Source organism: Harmonia axyridis, chromosome 6 (genome assembly GCF_914767665.1).
Source record: "Harmonia axyridis chromosome 6, icHarAxyr1.1, whole genome shotgun sequence".
Taxonomy (NCBI): Eukaryota; Metazoa; Arthropoda; class Insecta; order Coleoptera; family Coccinellidae; genus Harmonia; species Harmonia axyridis.
Window position 1 is genome coordinate 37,588,849 of NC_059506.1, and position 15,424 is coordinate 37,604,272.

A 15,424-nucleotide genomic window follows, 5' to 3' on the forward strand; every position below is an offset into this window, starting at 1 on the left:
GAAATCTAGGTTTGCAGAGGATATACGAGTACGATTGCTCCCTCCAAGATATTGATTAAGTTTCAAATGATTTTATGCATCTAGTTGTCCATATGGTTTTGAGGAGTGTCTACTCGAATGTATCCTAATTTTAATTGGTTCTTGTTCATTAACTCGTTTTTTAACCAATGCTGAAATAACAGATGTTCTATGGATATGGTTCATTAGTTCAAACTTTTTCATGCTCATTCCAATATTTTTCGCAGATGTTGTCCATTTTGATAATGACTTTATCCTTAGCGGCATGTTTTTGTATCAAATTCCTCTTTCCTAATTTATATGTGCACTCGAAAAAAGTCTGTCAGTTGTTACATAAGGATTTGTCGATCTTTCTTTCCATGAGTTCAAAAGGTATAAGTGAATGGGATATTAATCTTCATTTTCTTTTTTCTTCTTTAACCATTTACTGTTCGATGTCTTTTGGGTTACACATTATAATTAACTTATTCATCACATCTTACTTACTGAATCTTCATAATAATTTTGATTTTCCTGAGGATTACTAGACAATTGTTCGATTTTTTTTTCTCGAAATCGGTAACAGATACGACAAAACTACAAGAAACCAAAAAGTAGAGTTCTTGTCCAAAGTTTCTTTTTATATTTTCCTAAACTAGCAATGGTCCACCAAAAAAAAGTTCTTGGGGAAAAAGGAGGAACACTCTGTATTCATTTATTTTGTTTCCGAATAAATAACTTAAATTCTTCGCATACACAATTGTTGCCGTCAAACTAATAGGTTAGAAGCCCTATCGAGCTGAACCCCCCCTACTAGAATATCCTTTCAGCCTTGGCCGGCGACATTACCAGACCTGTCAATCATCGACGCGTCGACACGCACAATCACGGCCCGCTCTAATTATCGTTTATCTTGGCCCATCATCAATTACGTACTTTTTTTCAACGTAGAGGCGATGAATATTATTCAGCTTACGGGCCTCGATGTCAACAAGTCGTGACATGAGAGCTGACAAAAACGTTGATAAATTGTGATGGATCATATTGTTGCCGGTGTAGGGAAGACATCGATCAGTTTAGACGGAGAATGGAATGTTTAACACACGTGAATTATACGAAGGATTATCCGTTACATACGTGCTGGCAGATCAGAGCGCGCAGAATCCGTGGACCAATCGAGGAACACGATGAATTCTCTAATTTTAGTGGTCGAGTTGAAGAATCAGGTTGTTACTCTATGTTCCGATAATTGTTATGATTTTTCTGCATTTATATCAGATTAGATTTCAAACTAGCTTGCTTCTATAAATAGCTTATTTCTCAATTTATTACTCACAAAAAAATGGTATGATCTTCTGGAGTACTTCACTGATGGGCAGATGGAATACAAGCTGTTCCTGAATTGGAGGTGAAAACGAAAATTACAAATTTCTTGGATCATTTTAAGAAAAAAGTCTCATAAACATTGACCAGCAAATGCTTTGTTTCCTATATACAGGATGTTAACTTTTGAATTTTTTCAAGTTTTTTTTCTCATAGCACCTGAAAAATGAAAATCTACAGGGTGATATTTTTTCTGGAACAGTGCCCGCTTCTTTCCTCCAGAACATGTTTTTTGTGAACCACTGGTAATTTAGAAAAAATGTGAAGAAGAAACGTTGGTCCATTACTACATTTTTTGGTTTTTTGTAGTTTTGTGATATCTACTACCGATTTGTAGAAAAAATGTCTAACAATTCATTAGTAATTCTAAGGAAAATCCAAATTATTATAAAGATCCTGTTAGTAAGTTGTAATGAATAAATTTATTATAAGTTTTGGCACTTATTCACCTAATATGTATAGAACATCAAGATTTAAGCTATTAAAAATGCGTTGCAGACTATCTCAACAACTTTGGTTTCGGGTCTGCATGTCTGTCTGTCAGTGTATACAACTAGTCTTCAGGGTAATTTCCGAAAAGAATAGGTCAAAGTTTAATTCCAGCTTCGGAACAAATCTCCCTACGTTGCAAATGAAGAATGGACCCCCATTTTTACAGAGGGGTAGGTCGAATCGTCGTCATCCTTCATTCTCCGCTAGGTTATTCTTCGCCCCTATGGTAGGTCCATTTGCAGGATTCTTTCAGGGTGAAAAATACAGTAACAAATTGGAAACTGTGCGGCAGTCCATCCTGCAAAGAATCGCCTGGAAGTAAGGGACCGGGATGGATGTTTTCAATCAAATAACCGACTGGCCATTGGCCAGTTCTGGTATTTGATAGTACGAGGGGCGGGCGAAAAGATATTGGGTTCAAGAAAAGCACCATAAAGTAATAAACACAGATAGAGGAAGTATACGCAATTTTTACATGTCTCCAACATGGTTAGATTACGTTGTCGGATTGTGATATATTTTCAAATCCACAATTTTACTATACCGCTATGAATGTAGGTATATTATATTCAATGAAATATATTTTTTTGAGTGATTACCGATTAAATATGCAAATTTGAATATTTGGAATCCGATATTTTCCTTAATTGTCGAATTTATAATAATCAGAATATTTATTATTTTCTGTATCTACCTGCTGAAATCCAAGGTTCGGCAACTCTTGCTCTCCTAGTGTCATCGGCTGTTTCACGTCGTTTGTTTTCTGAATTTCTGATATATTTAGGTATTTATTTCAATATATTTTGAGTTAATATGAGGTTGATTCTCTATGGGACAAAAGAAGTGCGTTCTTTGTGAAGAAACTCGCGAATTGAGTGAAATATCGTATCACTGATATGTTTTCATTTTCGCTCGCTTCATGTCAAATGTGATAGTTCATGTTGGGGACTAAATTTGCTTACTGAAAATGACATATGCTCCCTAGATCTATGTTTATTACTCTGAGAAGAGCAACTACAATTGATGAATATATCAAAATTGAAAACAGCGCGCTGCTAGGAATTGATTCGTAGCCTGAACTAGTTTGTCAACGAAGTTTTTCCAAATAGAATCAGTATACAAAAAAAAAACCGAAACTTCATTCGATGTAATTCCTGAATACTATGTCTACAGGATGTTCTGCCATTGAGGCGACGCTTTACGGTTAAGCTCTGAAATTCTCTAATATTTTTGATACAGTATCATCAGGTTGCATAAATCTATTAATTTCTTAGTAAACAGGTTATTCCAAAAACCCCACAGTTTATGAAAAATCGAAACACCTCAAAAACGGAAAGTTTTAAGCATATGAAACTTGGGTTCATTTATTCCGTGCAATCTGGAATTTCAATAAAAAAATATTTTGGTCATCTAAACTTTTTTGGTACACTCTGTGTTTTTCCAAACAAATTGAGAATGAAGCCTAATGATACTGAATCGAAGAAAATCCAAAATTTCAGCGCTTAACCGTAATAGAGGGTCGCGCCAATAGAGGAACACCCTGTATAAGTCTCACTTCACGAGCTTCCAAGATTTAAAAGGCCATCATAACCATCAATTCCGTTCCTAATCGTCCTAATGGCTCATTTCACAACGCCAGTAATGACTCAGTGACATATTAGACAAATAATTCCCGAGTCAATATTTATACCTACATATGTACAAACATCTAATGGCAGGTGTCGTAACTTCCCCGATAGAAATCTAATGGAAACGAAAAACCATCGACTATTACACGAAAATTACGAGAAAGTACGTGCCAATTACAATATCCTTAGTGGAGAAACAGAAGCAGAGCGTTTAATATGTGTAAACATGGTTTCCGATCTCGTAAACTTCATTTTTATTTTGGTGCTATTTCATAGACCAGTTTTTGCCGCGGTTGCGGAGATGCCACGCTATTTTCTTTCGATTCTGTGGACCGCTGATGTATACGGGAGCACGTCTATGATGTGCAACCACGGTGTACAAAAATTAATGAGATCGTTTCTTTTCTCGATGCGCTCGCTATATATTTCGATGCTGATGTGTTTTTTATGAGGTTCGTTTATTTGGATTAGATATTGCATCATTTTTGCGGGCTCTATGTTAGTCTAGGTGAAATTGCGGAAGTGTTCATTTAAGTGATGAATTAAGATTGATTTCGTAAATATCGATTTCAAGTTTCGTGTAAAATTTCTTGTTGATAGCTGCTTAAGAAACATGGGAAATTCAAGCAGAATATCGACAAAAAAAATCAGTCAGCGCTAAATTCCTTTCCAGCGAGCATTCATTTGAGGTCTGAGAACAGGAAAAAGTCGCTGGGGCCAGATCTTGCGAATACGGTGGATGCAGAAGCAATTCGAAGCCTAATTCATGCGATTTTGCTATTTTTTTTTTCATTGATTTGTGACACGGCGCATTGTTTTGATAAAACAGCACTTTTTTTTCTTCAAATGGGGTTGATTTTTAACGATTTCATATTTTTAACGATCCAATAACGCTATATAATAATCGCGGTAGATGGTCTAGCCCTTTTGGAGGTAATCAATGAATATTATACCTTGCGCATCCCAGAATACTGATGCCATAACCTTGCCAGCTGACTGTTGTGTTTTTCCTCGCTTTGGATTCGGTTCATCGTGTGCATTCCACTCAGTTGACTGTCGATTGGACTGATGAAGCCATGTTTCATTCATTGTCAGATATCGACGCAAAAACTCAGGTTTATTGCACTTAAACTGCTTCAAACACTGCTCAGAATCATTAAGACGTTGTTGCTTTCGATCGATTGTGAGTTCGCGCGGCACCCATTTTGCACACAGCTTTCTCATGTACAAATATTCGTGAATGATATGATGTACACGTTCAGATGATATCTTCACAATGTCTGCTATCTTGATCAACTTCACTTTACGGTAATTCAAAATTATTTAGTGAACTGATTTGATTTTTCCGTCGGTGACAGCCTCTTTTGGGCGTCTACTGCGTTCACCGTCTTCGGTGCTCATTTCACCACGTTTAAACTTGGCATACCAATCAATGATGATTGATTTTTTTGGTGCAGACCCCGGAAACTCTTCATCAAGCAAATTTTTCTTCAATTGTATTTTTTTCCCTTCAAGAAACAATATTATCAGCACACGAAATAATTTTTTTCCATCTTCTTTCAAATAACAAAAGTAGCTACACTCACAACGCAATATCTCACAAAATAATGATAGGATTTGTTTTTTTCGTCGGTGACAGCCTCTTTTGGGCGTCCACTGCGTTCGCCGTCTTCGGTGCTCATTTCACCACGTTCGAACTTAGCATACCAATAGCATTCGGAGTCTATGATGTGTTGTTGCTTTTGAGAAAAGCTTTCTCATGAAAAATGTAGGTACGTAAAATAGTCGATACTTCTGGCATCTTCAACTTCACTGCTCTCTGACTCAACTTTAATTTAAGCACGCTAAAGAACTATTTCGTGAACTTTATTGATGCTTTCTATTTCTGTCTGATTATAATCTCAAATACGTGATTATCAACAGCAAGTCTTGGATCTTCCGCGCTCAAAACAAGTAGAAAATCATCCTCTGATTGAAACTCTGCATCTATCCAACTCAAATGCTACACCACGTCGAGACCATAATTTACCGATCGATGATAATCACAGCTCTATACGTTAAAACCCAACCATAAAACAGATCAACATCTGAGTTTGCGGCTAGCACACAGGTACATGTCCGATCGACCTTGAAGGAGAGCCTTATAATTTGACTGGCAATATTGTCAGCGGTCATTGATGCTGTCTGCTTGGTGTGTACACAATTTTCAAGTATTTTGCATTGGGTGGGGCTTTGGAAAGAGCAAGGAAAAAGTGACGAAACTTGATCATTATTCGGAGGGAACGGTATAAAAATTGGCTTCGATTTTGAGGGGATATTCATGTAAAGAACTGGTTTGAAATGAGTAGATACTCATGTTTGTGAATAAGGAACTTTGGTTTCCAAAACACAGTCGCCAAATAAAGATTTTTGATCGATTTTAATTAGAGAGCGTTTTCCTTTACGTTTACAAAAAGTTGAACTAATCATATAGAAGAGTGGTCTGTAACATTTCTTCTTCTTCTTATGAGGCCTTAGGCCTGTTCCTTATCGATCTCTTAGCTCAGTAGGTGTATCTGTAACTCTACGAAGAGAATTATCTAATATGTGAATGTTCTCTCACTCTACTTAGAGAATAAACTTCTGGAAGAGTGTATGTAGAGAGAAATCTCATAGAGAAGTGTTCTGTAACTTTACTAAGAGAATAATCTCATATATGAGTGTTTTCTAACTCTATGCAGCGAATAATCTCCTAGAACTCTACGTAGAAGGTAATCCCATAATAGTTATTTATAATACAAGTGCAGAAGGTATTGATATTCTTCCACGAGTTCAAAATTCAAAAACGAGCCACGAAGTGTCGAGTTTTGGAATGAACGAGTGGTAGAATGAGCCTTCTGTACGAGTATTATACATTATTTTCTCTAATTCATTGCATTTTCATTGAAATTAATGAAATATTTCCATAAATATAATTTAGTGATTTTTGCTTTGAAAAATGTTGGTTGACAGAACTGATTTCTTTAAGGCAAATTGATGAATTGACAGATAAAGCCGTGGCGGAAAGTTCGGAGTACCAACATAGAATAATAAAATATAACCATGAAAACTGTGCGTTTCTGATATATTCTCGCACGATTTTGTTCTACAAGATGTGGAAGAATGAACGGAATAACCACAGAATTAGAGAAAAAAGTATTCCCTAACTCGCTCTTAGTTGGCTGATTCTGCGAATTAGAGTTGAAACATCGCTGCAGCACTTTTCCCTTGTATCGCCAAACTGTACCGGATTATAAAAGTTCGTTCAACGCCCTGAATGGGCGATAATTAAATTTTCCAATAATTCATCCGGGTTTTAGCCTGTCACGAAGGAACAAAAACGATGTCCCGGTAATTAGAATGTACAAAAGAAACGTTCGCTCGCCTTTAAATGCAGATGAATGGAGGGTTGAGACAAAGAATTTCTGTACTGTCACTGGCTTCTCTGGTCTGGTCGAGCGCACGATTTTAGCTTAGATTATAGGTCAGCGGTCGCCAATTTCGTTTAGCTGGAATTAATGTAGGCGGATACAATTCGAGTTTATTAATTCCTATCTAAATATTCGGACAAGGAATTCCTTTATTGACAAACATTCCTTGAAAGAAAAGAAATAAACATCGAATATTAAGTTCTTTGTTGATCAGTTGTTAATGACGATTATGCATTATTATTGAATGAATTGGTCGTTAATAGGTAATCGAAAGATGGATATTGACTGTGTAGTAATAGATCTATTAGGCCAATTGAAAAGTCTCCGGTCTAAAGCACAGATGGCGGTGCTAGTATTAAATCCATATGATTTTTAGTTAGTACAAAACTTCAAACGTTAGGTTCGTGTAAAAATTTGACAGCAGTCCGACCATTAGTTTGTGAGATATTGCGTTGTGAGTGTAGCTACTTTTGTTATTTGAAAAAAGATGGAAAAACAATATCGTGTGTCGACAAAATATTGCTTTTTGAAGGGAAAATATACAGTTGAAGCAAAATCATGGCTTGATGAAGAGTATCCGGGGTCTGCACCAGGAAAATCAACCATCATTGATTGGTATGCTAAGTTTTAACGTGGTGGCTGTCACCATCAAAAAAGTCCACAAAATGATTTTGAATGACCGTAAAGTGAAGTTGTTCGAGATAGCAGAATTTGTAAAGATATCATCTGATCGTGTACATCATATCATTCACGAATAGTTGTACATAGAAAAAATGGGTGCCGCGCGAGCTCACAATCGATCACAAGCAACAACGTCTTGATGATTCTGAGCAGTGTTTGAAGCTGTTTAAGTGCAATAAACCTGAATTTTTGCGTCGATATGTGACAATGGATGACGCATGGCTCCATCATTTCCAATCGACAGTCAGTAGAGTGGACTGCACACGATGAACCGAATCCAAATCTAGGAAAAACACAACAGTCAGCTGGCAGGGTTATGACATCAGTATTCTGGGATGCGCAAGGTATAATATTCATTGATTACCTCCAAAAGGGCCAGACCATCAACAGCGATTATTATATAGCATTATTGGATAGTTTTTAAAGGATGAAATCGTTAAAAAACGGCCCCACTTGAAAAAAAAATGGGTGCTGTTTCATCAAAAATATGCGCCGTGTCAGAAATCAATGGAAACAATGGCAAAATTGCATGAATTGGGCTTCGAATTGCTTCTGCATCCACAGTATTCGCCAGATCTGGTCCCCAGCGACTTTTTCCTGTTCTCAGACCTCAAAAGAATGCTCGCTGGAAAGAAATTTAGCGCCGAAACTGAGGCCTATTTTAAAGCGAAAGACAAATCGTACCAGAAAAATGGTATAGAAAAGTAAGAAGATCGCTATAATCGCTGTATCGCCCTCGAAGGCAACTATGTTGAAGAATAAAATCGAATTTTGCCAAAAAAATGTGGTTTACTATGGTAGACCGGGGACTTTTCAATTGGCCTGTTATAAGACGATTCAAAGATTTCCATCAACACATTATGAAAAACTGAAAACGCCCCAACATCAGAATCTCAGCGGTACCAAAAATTTTTCCGGTCGCCTTTCGAAAAACAAACCTGAAAAACGTTTTTCTCTAATTCTGTGGTTATTCCGTTCATTCTTCCACATCTTGTAGAACAAAATCGTGCGAGAATATATCAGAAACGCACAGTTTTCATGGTTATATTTTAATATTCTATGTTGGTACTCCGAACTTTCCGCCACGGCTTTATCTGTCAATTCATCAATTTGCCTTAAAGAAATCAGTTCTGCCAACCAACATTTTTCAATGCAAAAATCACTAAAATAAATTTATGGAAATATTTCATTAATTTCAAGTAAAATGCAATGAATTAGAGAAAATAATGTATAATACTCGTACAGAAGGCTCATTCTACCACTCGTTCATTCCAAAACTCGCCACTTCGTGGCTCGTTTTTGAATTTTGAACTCGTGGAAGAATATCAATGCCTTCTGCACTTGTATTATAAATAACTATTCAACTAAATATAAAAATTGAAAAAGCATCAATATCAGAATCTCAGCGGTACCAAAAATTTTTTCGGTCGCTCTCGGAAAAACAATCCGGAAAAACGTTTTTCCATTCGAACGATGGCCAGTGCAGCCACAATCGAACGCACAACAAATCAATGCGGTCGGGTTGTCGCACCTGCTGCCCAAATATTTGCCGAAAAATTGTCAACAACGCCCAGCGTTTATCGGCCGCCGATTTCAAACGACCAAGCCACTGTCAAATATGATTAGATGTGTTCATTTTATGTGTGGTCGGCGAAAACGCAATCCCATTTGTTTATTGTCGGATTTCGTAATAGGAAAATGTTCAAATATTGCTGGAAGCGCCATTGTTCGCGCTGTTTTCGTTGATAAATATTGTGTTTGACTAGAGCGCGAATCCACACACGACTGCTGCGATTAATCTTGAACGATATTTTGATACGTACTGGACAGAAAATAATGAGAAGATATATTTTTATAATACCGTGAAAATCTCAATCATTTTCTTCGGAAATCAACACAGTGCCTATCTTGGATTTAACACCGTTTAGATTTTTTAAAATTGAAAAATTTTATTCTTCAAATTTGACCAATGGAAAAAATCTAGCGATGTTAAATCCGCATACCTTGGTGGCTACTGAATATTTTGATTATCTTTGATTTTATTTTAGATATTTATTGCTTGACTGTATATCAAGCTACTTGATATTACTTGAGCTCGATATGCACGCGTCGCACGGCATATATTTCTGCAATCTCGAGCGCTTTTACTAGATTAGGGGATTCCTCGAGCGCTGAGAGACTGAAGCATTTGCCAGTGTGACTTTATTAGTAATTTTCTAACATTTCTATGAAATCTATTGGTAGATTTTGGTAGTTTCAGAAATATCTTTCTCTAATTCTGTGGTTATTCCGTTCATTCTTCCACATCTTGTAGAACAAAATCGTGCGAGAATATATCAGAAACGCACAGTTTTCATGGTTATATTTTATTATTCTATGTTGGTACTCCGAACTTTCCGCCACGGCTTTATCTGTCAATTCATCAATTTGCCTTAAAGAAATCAGTTCTGCCAACCAACATTTTTCAATGCAAAAATCACTAAATTATATTTATGGAAATATTTCATTAATTTCATATGAAAATGCAATGAATTAGAGAAAATAATGTATAATACTCGTACAGAAGGCTCATTCTACCACTCGTTCATTCAAAAACTCGCCACTTCGTGGCTCGTTTTTGAATTTCGAACTCGTGGAAGAATATCAATGCCTTCTGCACTTGTATTATAAATAACTATATAATGCCGTGAAAATCTCAATCATTTTTTTCGGAAATCAATATAGTGCCTATCTTGGATTTGACACCGTTTAGATTTTTTAAAAATGATGAATGTTTTTCTTTAAATTTGACCAATGGAAAAAATCTAGCGATGTTAAATCCGCATACCTTGGTGGCTACTCAATATTTTGATTATCTTTGATTTGATTTTAGATATTTATTGCTTGACCTGACATCAAGCTACTTGATATTACTTGAGCTTGATATGCACGCGTCGCACGGCATATATTCCTGCAATCTCGTGAGCGCTTAGACTGAATAAGGGGATTCCTCGAGCGCCGAGAGACTGAATCATTCGTCAGTGTGACTCTATTACTAGTTTTCTCACATTTCTATGAAACCTATTGGTAGATTTTGGTAGTTTCAGAAATATCTTTCCAAACTAGGCCAAAATTGCCAAGGTTTTTTTATCAACGCCAGCATCTTCAGCTCCTGTTGGAAGACAATTTTCTAGAGCTGCTCTTACAGTTACAAAAACCCGCAATAGGTCAGGCGACAAATCTATAAGATGCCTCATGTATCTTAGATCCTGGATGGAAAATTATGAAATCAAACAAAGCCTGGAGGTTTCTCAATATTAAGAAACTTTCATATCTACGAATTAAAAGAAACGTACCCAACAGAAGAAAGAGCGAGATAGAGCCACAAACCTCGCGTGTCACTGGAGCTTCTTCATCCAAATCGAATAATCTTTATCTGATTGCGAAAACTCCTCAATCTGCATTAATGAGTCCTCATTGAAGACCGTCCAAGGTTGATTGTTCGATTTCTATCGAATCTAGACGTCGGTTTTGACTTATGCAATCTCGTAATTGATTATCTACACAGAGGCATCAGGCGATCTTCGTGTTGGAAAAACGGCATTGAAGATTCCTCTGTTAGTCTTCAAGGGAAACAACATTTTCCCATGCATGATTAACATAAGAGATGACGTGTCTGAAGTTAGTGTGCACAGTGGATAAAATGTCAACACTTGTTTGGTTAGATCACTTTCGAGTACGTTAACTACTTGACATACAATTGAAGAAACTTGGACTGAAAAAAAAATCAGTCGGTTTTTTTTATTTTTGCTCGGTCTAGTAGGAAATGTCAAGGTTGTTTGATACGTTTGCACAATTCTTCCTTTCGTGTGGAGATGTTTCTTTGGATAACCGGGGTCTTAAATAAAATAAAGTGAAGTACTTGATCATTTTTTTTTCGTATTTCAGTCGTGGTTTGGAAATTAGCTTTTATTTATCACAGGATGTTGGTAAATCAGAGGTAAAAATGTTTAATTATACGAACGAAGGCTGAATTGAAAGTTTCAGAGTTGTGCTGACGCACTTGTGATTTTTTTCATTAATTTTTTTATTTATTAGTTAAAATATCACCAAAATTCACCTGAACCTTCGTTTCGTTATCTTCATAGAGTAATAAAGTAGATAAAGAAAGTATACGCAATTTTTACATATCCCCAACATGGTTAGATTACGTCGTCGGATTGTGATATATTTTCAAATCCACAATTTTACTATATCGTTATGAATGTATATGATATTGAATGAAATATATTTATTTGAGTGATTACGATTAAATATGCAAATTTTAATATTTGGAATACGATATTTTTTCTAATTGTCGAATTTATAATAAGCAGAATATTCATTATTTTCTGTATCTACCTGTTGAAATCCAAGGTTTGGCAACTTTTGCTCTCTTAGTGTTATGGTTGTTTCACGTCTTTTGCGCGATCGAAGTTTGTTTTCCGAATTTCTGATATATTTAGGTATTTAATTCAATATATTTTTAGTTAATATGAAACGTTGATTCACCATGGGACATAAGAAGTGCGTTCTTCATGGAAAAACTCGCAAATTGAGTGAAATATAGTATCATTGATATGTTTTCATTTCCGCGCGCTTCTTGTCAAATTTGATAGTTCACCTTAGGAACTAAATGTACCTACTGAAAATGCTCCCTGTATCTAAGTTTATTACTCTGAGGTTATTGTAGAACTACTTGCTTTCATTCTAATAGAATAGACAATTTTCAAGTTATTAGGGAAACAATATTTCAAATGGTTTTAACTCTGAAACCATTAGTCGGATTCGACCCATTAACAAAGCTAATTGGCTCATTTAAACTTCAAACAGAATTCCAAGTCGCTAAGTCTTCATTTGGACCTAAAGTTCTGCATCCTTCTTTGGTTTAATTAAAAAAAAAGCAGTGGGTTTTGATGAAAACGCACTAAACCCTTGACAAAGCGCATAAAAACCATAATTGTAAGCTTATACCTTCGACAAATAGAAATGAATAGTCAATTGTAACAATTTCCCACATCCAGATTCTATAATTACCAACGAAATCTAAAGGTTCCCATACCGGAATATCCTTCTCTTCCGGTTAATTCAAACAAACAATCAGGAATTCCTCTCTTCACAATGGTACAATAAACAGATGGTTGGGAGTATCTAGTTGCCTGTTGGGTTTATCATCTTCGAAAGTTATTTATATTGCAATTAATACATTATAACAGCCAGGTGAAATTCGCTAGATAATTATCTCTAATTGAATACCTTGTAGAAGTGTGAAACATCGATAACCAACAAATGTTAATGTTATTGGACGAAATGATTAATTTATTTATTTATGTGTGTACTTTCTATGGACGTCCGGATTCTCGGGTATCGTAAAAGCGAAAACGAAATGATGAATTTGGTTGGTTATCGATGTGTTCTTAGAAATTCCTGAAATTGGAATTTCAGATAAGGTTCTATACTCGCGACAAAGCTGATTTGATAAATGTTGCTTCATATTTATGAGATATTGTAAGTGTGTTATCGTTGTTTTGTTTGAATTATTTCAAGTATGAAATATATACAAATATCGAGTTGAGCATAGAGAAGGGATACTGTGAATTTAGAGAATTCTTTTTTTTTGCTTTCAATTTTACGATAATCTTGATTAAATGGAAATAACGATGTGTTATTTTTTATTTCACACATTTGCAATCATTTTGGAAAAATAATATCAATCTCACAGTTCTTCAAGCAGTGAGAAAAAAGAAGATGCCACTTTGTCGACCTTTTTTTTCGAAAAGAAACTGAATACCAGACATCGATATTTCTTTTTATTTTTGAAAAATATCAACAGAAGTTACAATTTTCATTTTAATAAAACCGTTATAACTTCTTAATCCTTAATGAACGAAAAATTATCAGAATGTCATGCTGAAAAAAATCTCACCAATTATAAAAACCAAAACTTTGTATTGTATCTCAAAAACTTGTCGGAAACTGAATTTTTCATAATGGAAATTGTCATTCGTATGATATTTTTGAATAATAATTTTTGAATAATTTTCAAAGGAAAATGTGGAGAGATATAATAAAATATGGTGAATTATTTGAAGAATCACTTTCGACCAACTCCAGTTATTCAGTAGAGTTCAATACATAAATATTTATAGTCCTGTTATACCCAAAGAAGATTTTGATGTCATATTTAACGATAACTCATTAATCTTAGTCAAACTGCAATAATTATGGTTAATAACCAAATGAGAAGAAATTTCATTATGTTTGTTTCCATCTAGAAAGATATCCTCTGGAGTACCTATAAAATAATGGATTTGTCACGAGTAATTTCAATAAATTTTGCTCGGTTTCTCAAAGCTAAACAATTCACAATTCATATATATTATATAGTTTTAGCTGAAAGATTTGGCAATATTCAAGACGATTCAAACTTCGCCCAAAAATGTATAACGAATAACAATAAACACATTCAATCAAGGCCAAACCGCACAAAAACAAAGAACACAGCCTCCTCTATGAATCCAACCTGTCAAACGGACCACAGAGACGCGCCAAAGGTCATCGACCTCGCGGGAACTCGCCTACCTTCCACAGAAATCCATCGCGATAGCGTCCACAGAATCCAAAGAGTCACAGAACCTCTCTGATGACACCTCACAGAACCACAGAACGCGCGACGGAACTGACTCGCGCTCACGATGTCTATGTCTCCGCGTGTCCACGGCAACTGACAACACAACGGTCTTCTTCGTCGGGCGTCTGTGGCGCACATCGCCTCGGGTGCACCACGTCCTCACTAGGTAGGTGAGGCGGCGTGGTGGCTGGGACTTAATTAACCGTTAAAAGTTCATAGTTGAACCGTCCCGGAGATGGGCAAGGTCGGTAACGCCGAAATTTGACGCGCGTTAAAACGATGGGTCCTTTCACTTTTCACCTCACGGTTTTCTATGACGACCTTTGCCGGCGAAATGTCATCTGTGGGGGAAATTGAGGAGATTAGCCGGTGACGGTGTTCACGCGCAGGGTGGAGGAATTTGGGGGATCTTGAGGTGGAGATGTTACAGAAATGACAATTTCAACATATTTGATAGTTCGTACTAATTTTTTTTTATTTGATGCATTCGATGATATTCCGAGAACACATAAAGGGTGTTTTTTTTAGAGCTATAGAACTGCAATGAATTGTAATAAAAAAACGATGGATTATTCGATTGACATGAATTTTATTTATCCGCAAGATAATCTTGTGGCATTACATTTTAAATATGATTTCTGGCATATGACCGCCACGGCTGGCTCGGATGTAGTCCAATCTGGACGTCCAATTTTCGATGACTTTTTCCAACATTTGTGGCCGTATATCGACAATAACACGGCGAATGTTGTCTTCCAAATGGTCAATGGTTTGTGGCTTATCCGCATAGACCAATGACTTTACATAGCCCCACAGAAAGTAGTCTAGCGGTGTTAAATCACAAGATCTTGGAGGCCAATTCACAGGTCCAAAACGTGAAATTAGGCGGTCACCAAACGTGTCTTTCAATAAATCGATTGTGGCACGAGCTGTGTGACATGTTGCACCGTCCTGTTGGAACTACAGCTCCTGGATATCATGGTTGTTCAATTCCGGAATGAAAAAGTTAGTAATCATGGCTCTATACCGATTACCATTGACTGTAACGTTCTGGCCATCATCGTTTTTGAAGAAGTACGGACCAATGATTCCACCAGCCCATAAAGCGCACCAAACAGTCAGTTTTTCTGGATGTAACGGTGTTT

The 15,424-nt window shown here is 36.2% G+C and overlaps 1 protein-coding gene across 4 annotated transcripts in view; it reads right to left on the minus strand.

The window, feature by feature from the left end:
* Nucleotides 1–15,424, minus strand: part of LOC123681844 (putative polypeptide N-acetylgalactosaminyltransferase 9) — a 161,059-nt gene that overhangs the window by 63,103 nt on the left and 82,532 nt on the right. For 2 of the 4 annotated variants that reach the window (XM_045620158.1, XM_045620156.1), the window contains exon 1: nucleotides 14,231–14,397. The exons of the other annotated variants lie outside the window; for them this stretch is intronic. The gene's annotated coding sequence lies outside the window, so the exon portion shown is untranslated. Of the gene's footprint in view, nucleotides 1–14,230; nucleotides 14,398–15,424 lie in introns of those variants that run through there. 4 annotated transcript variants of the gene reach the window in all.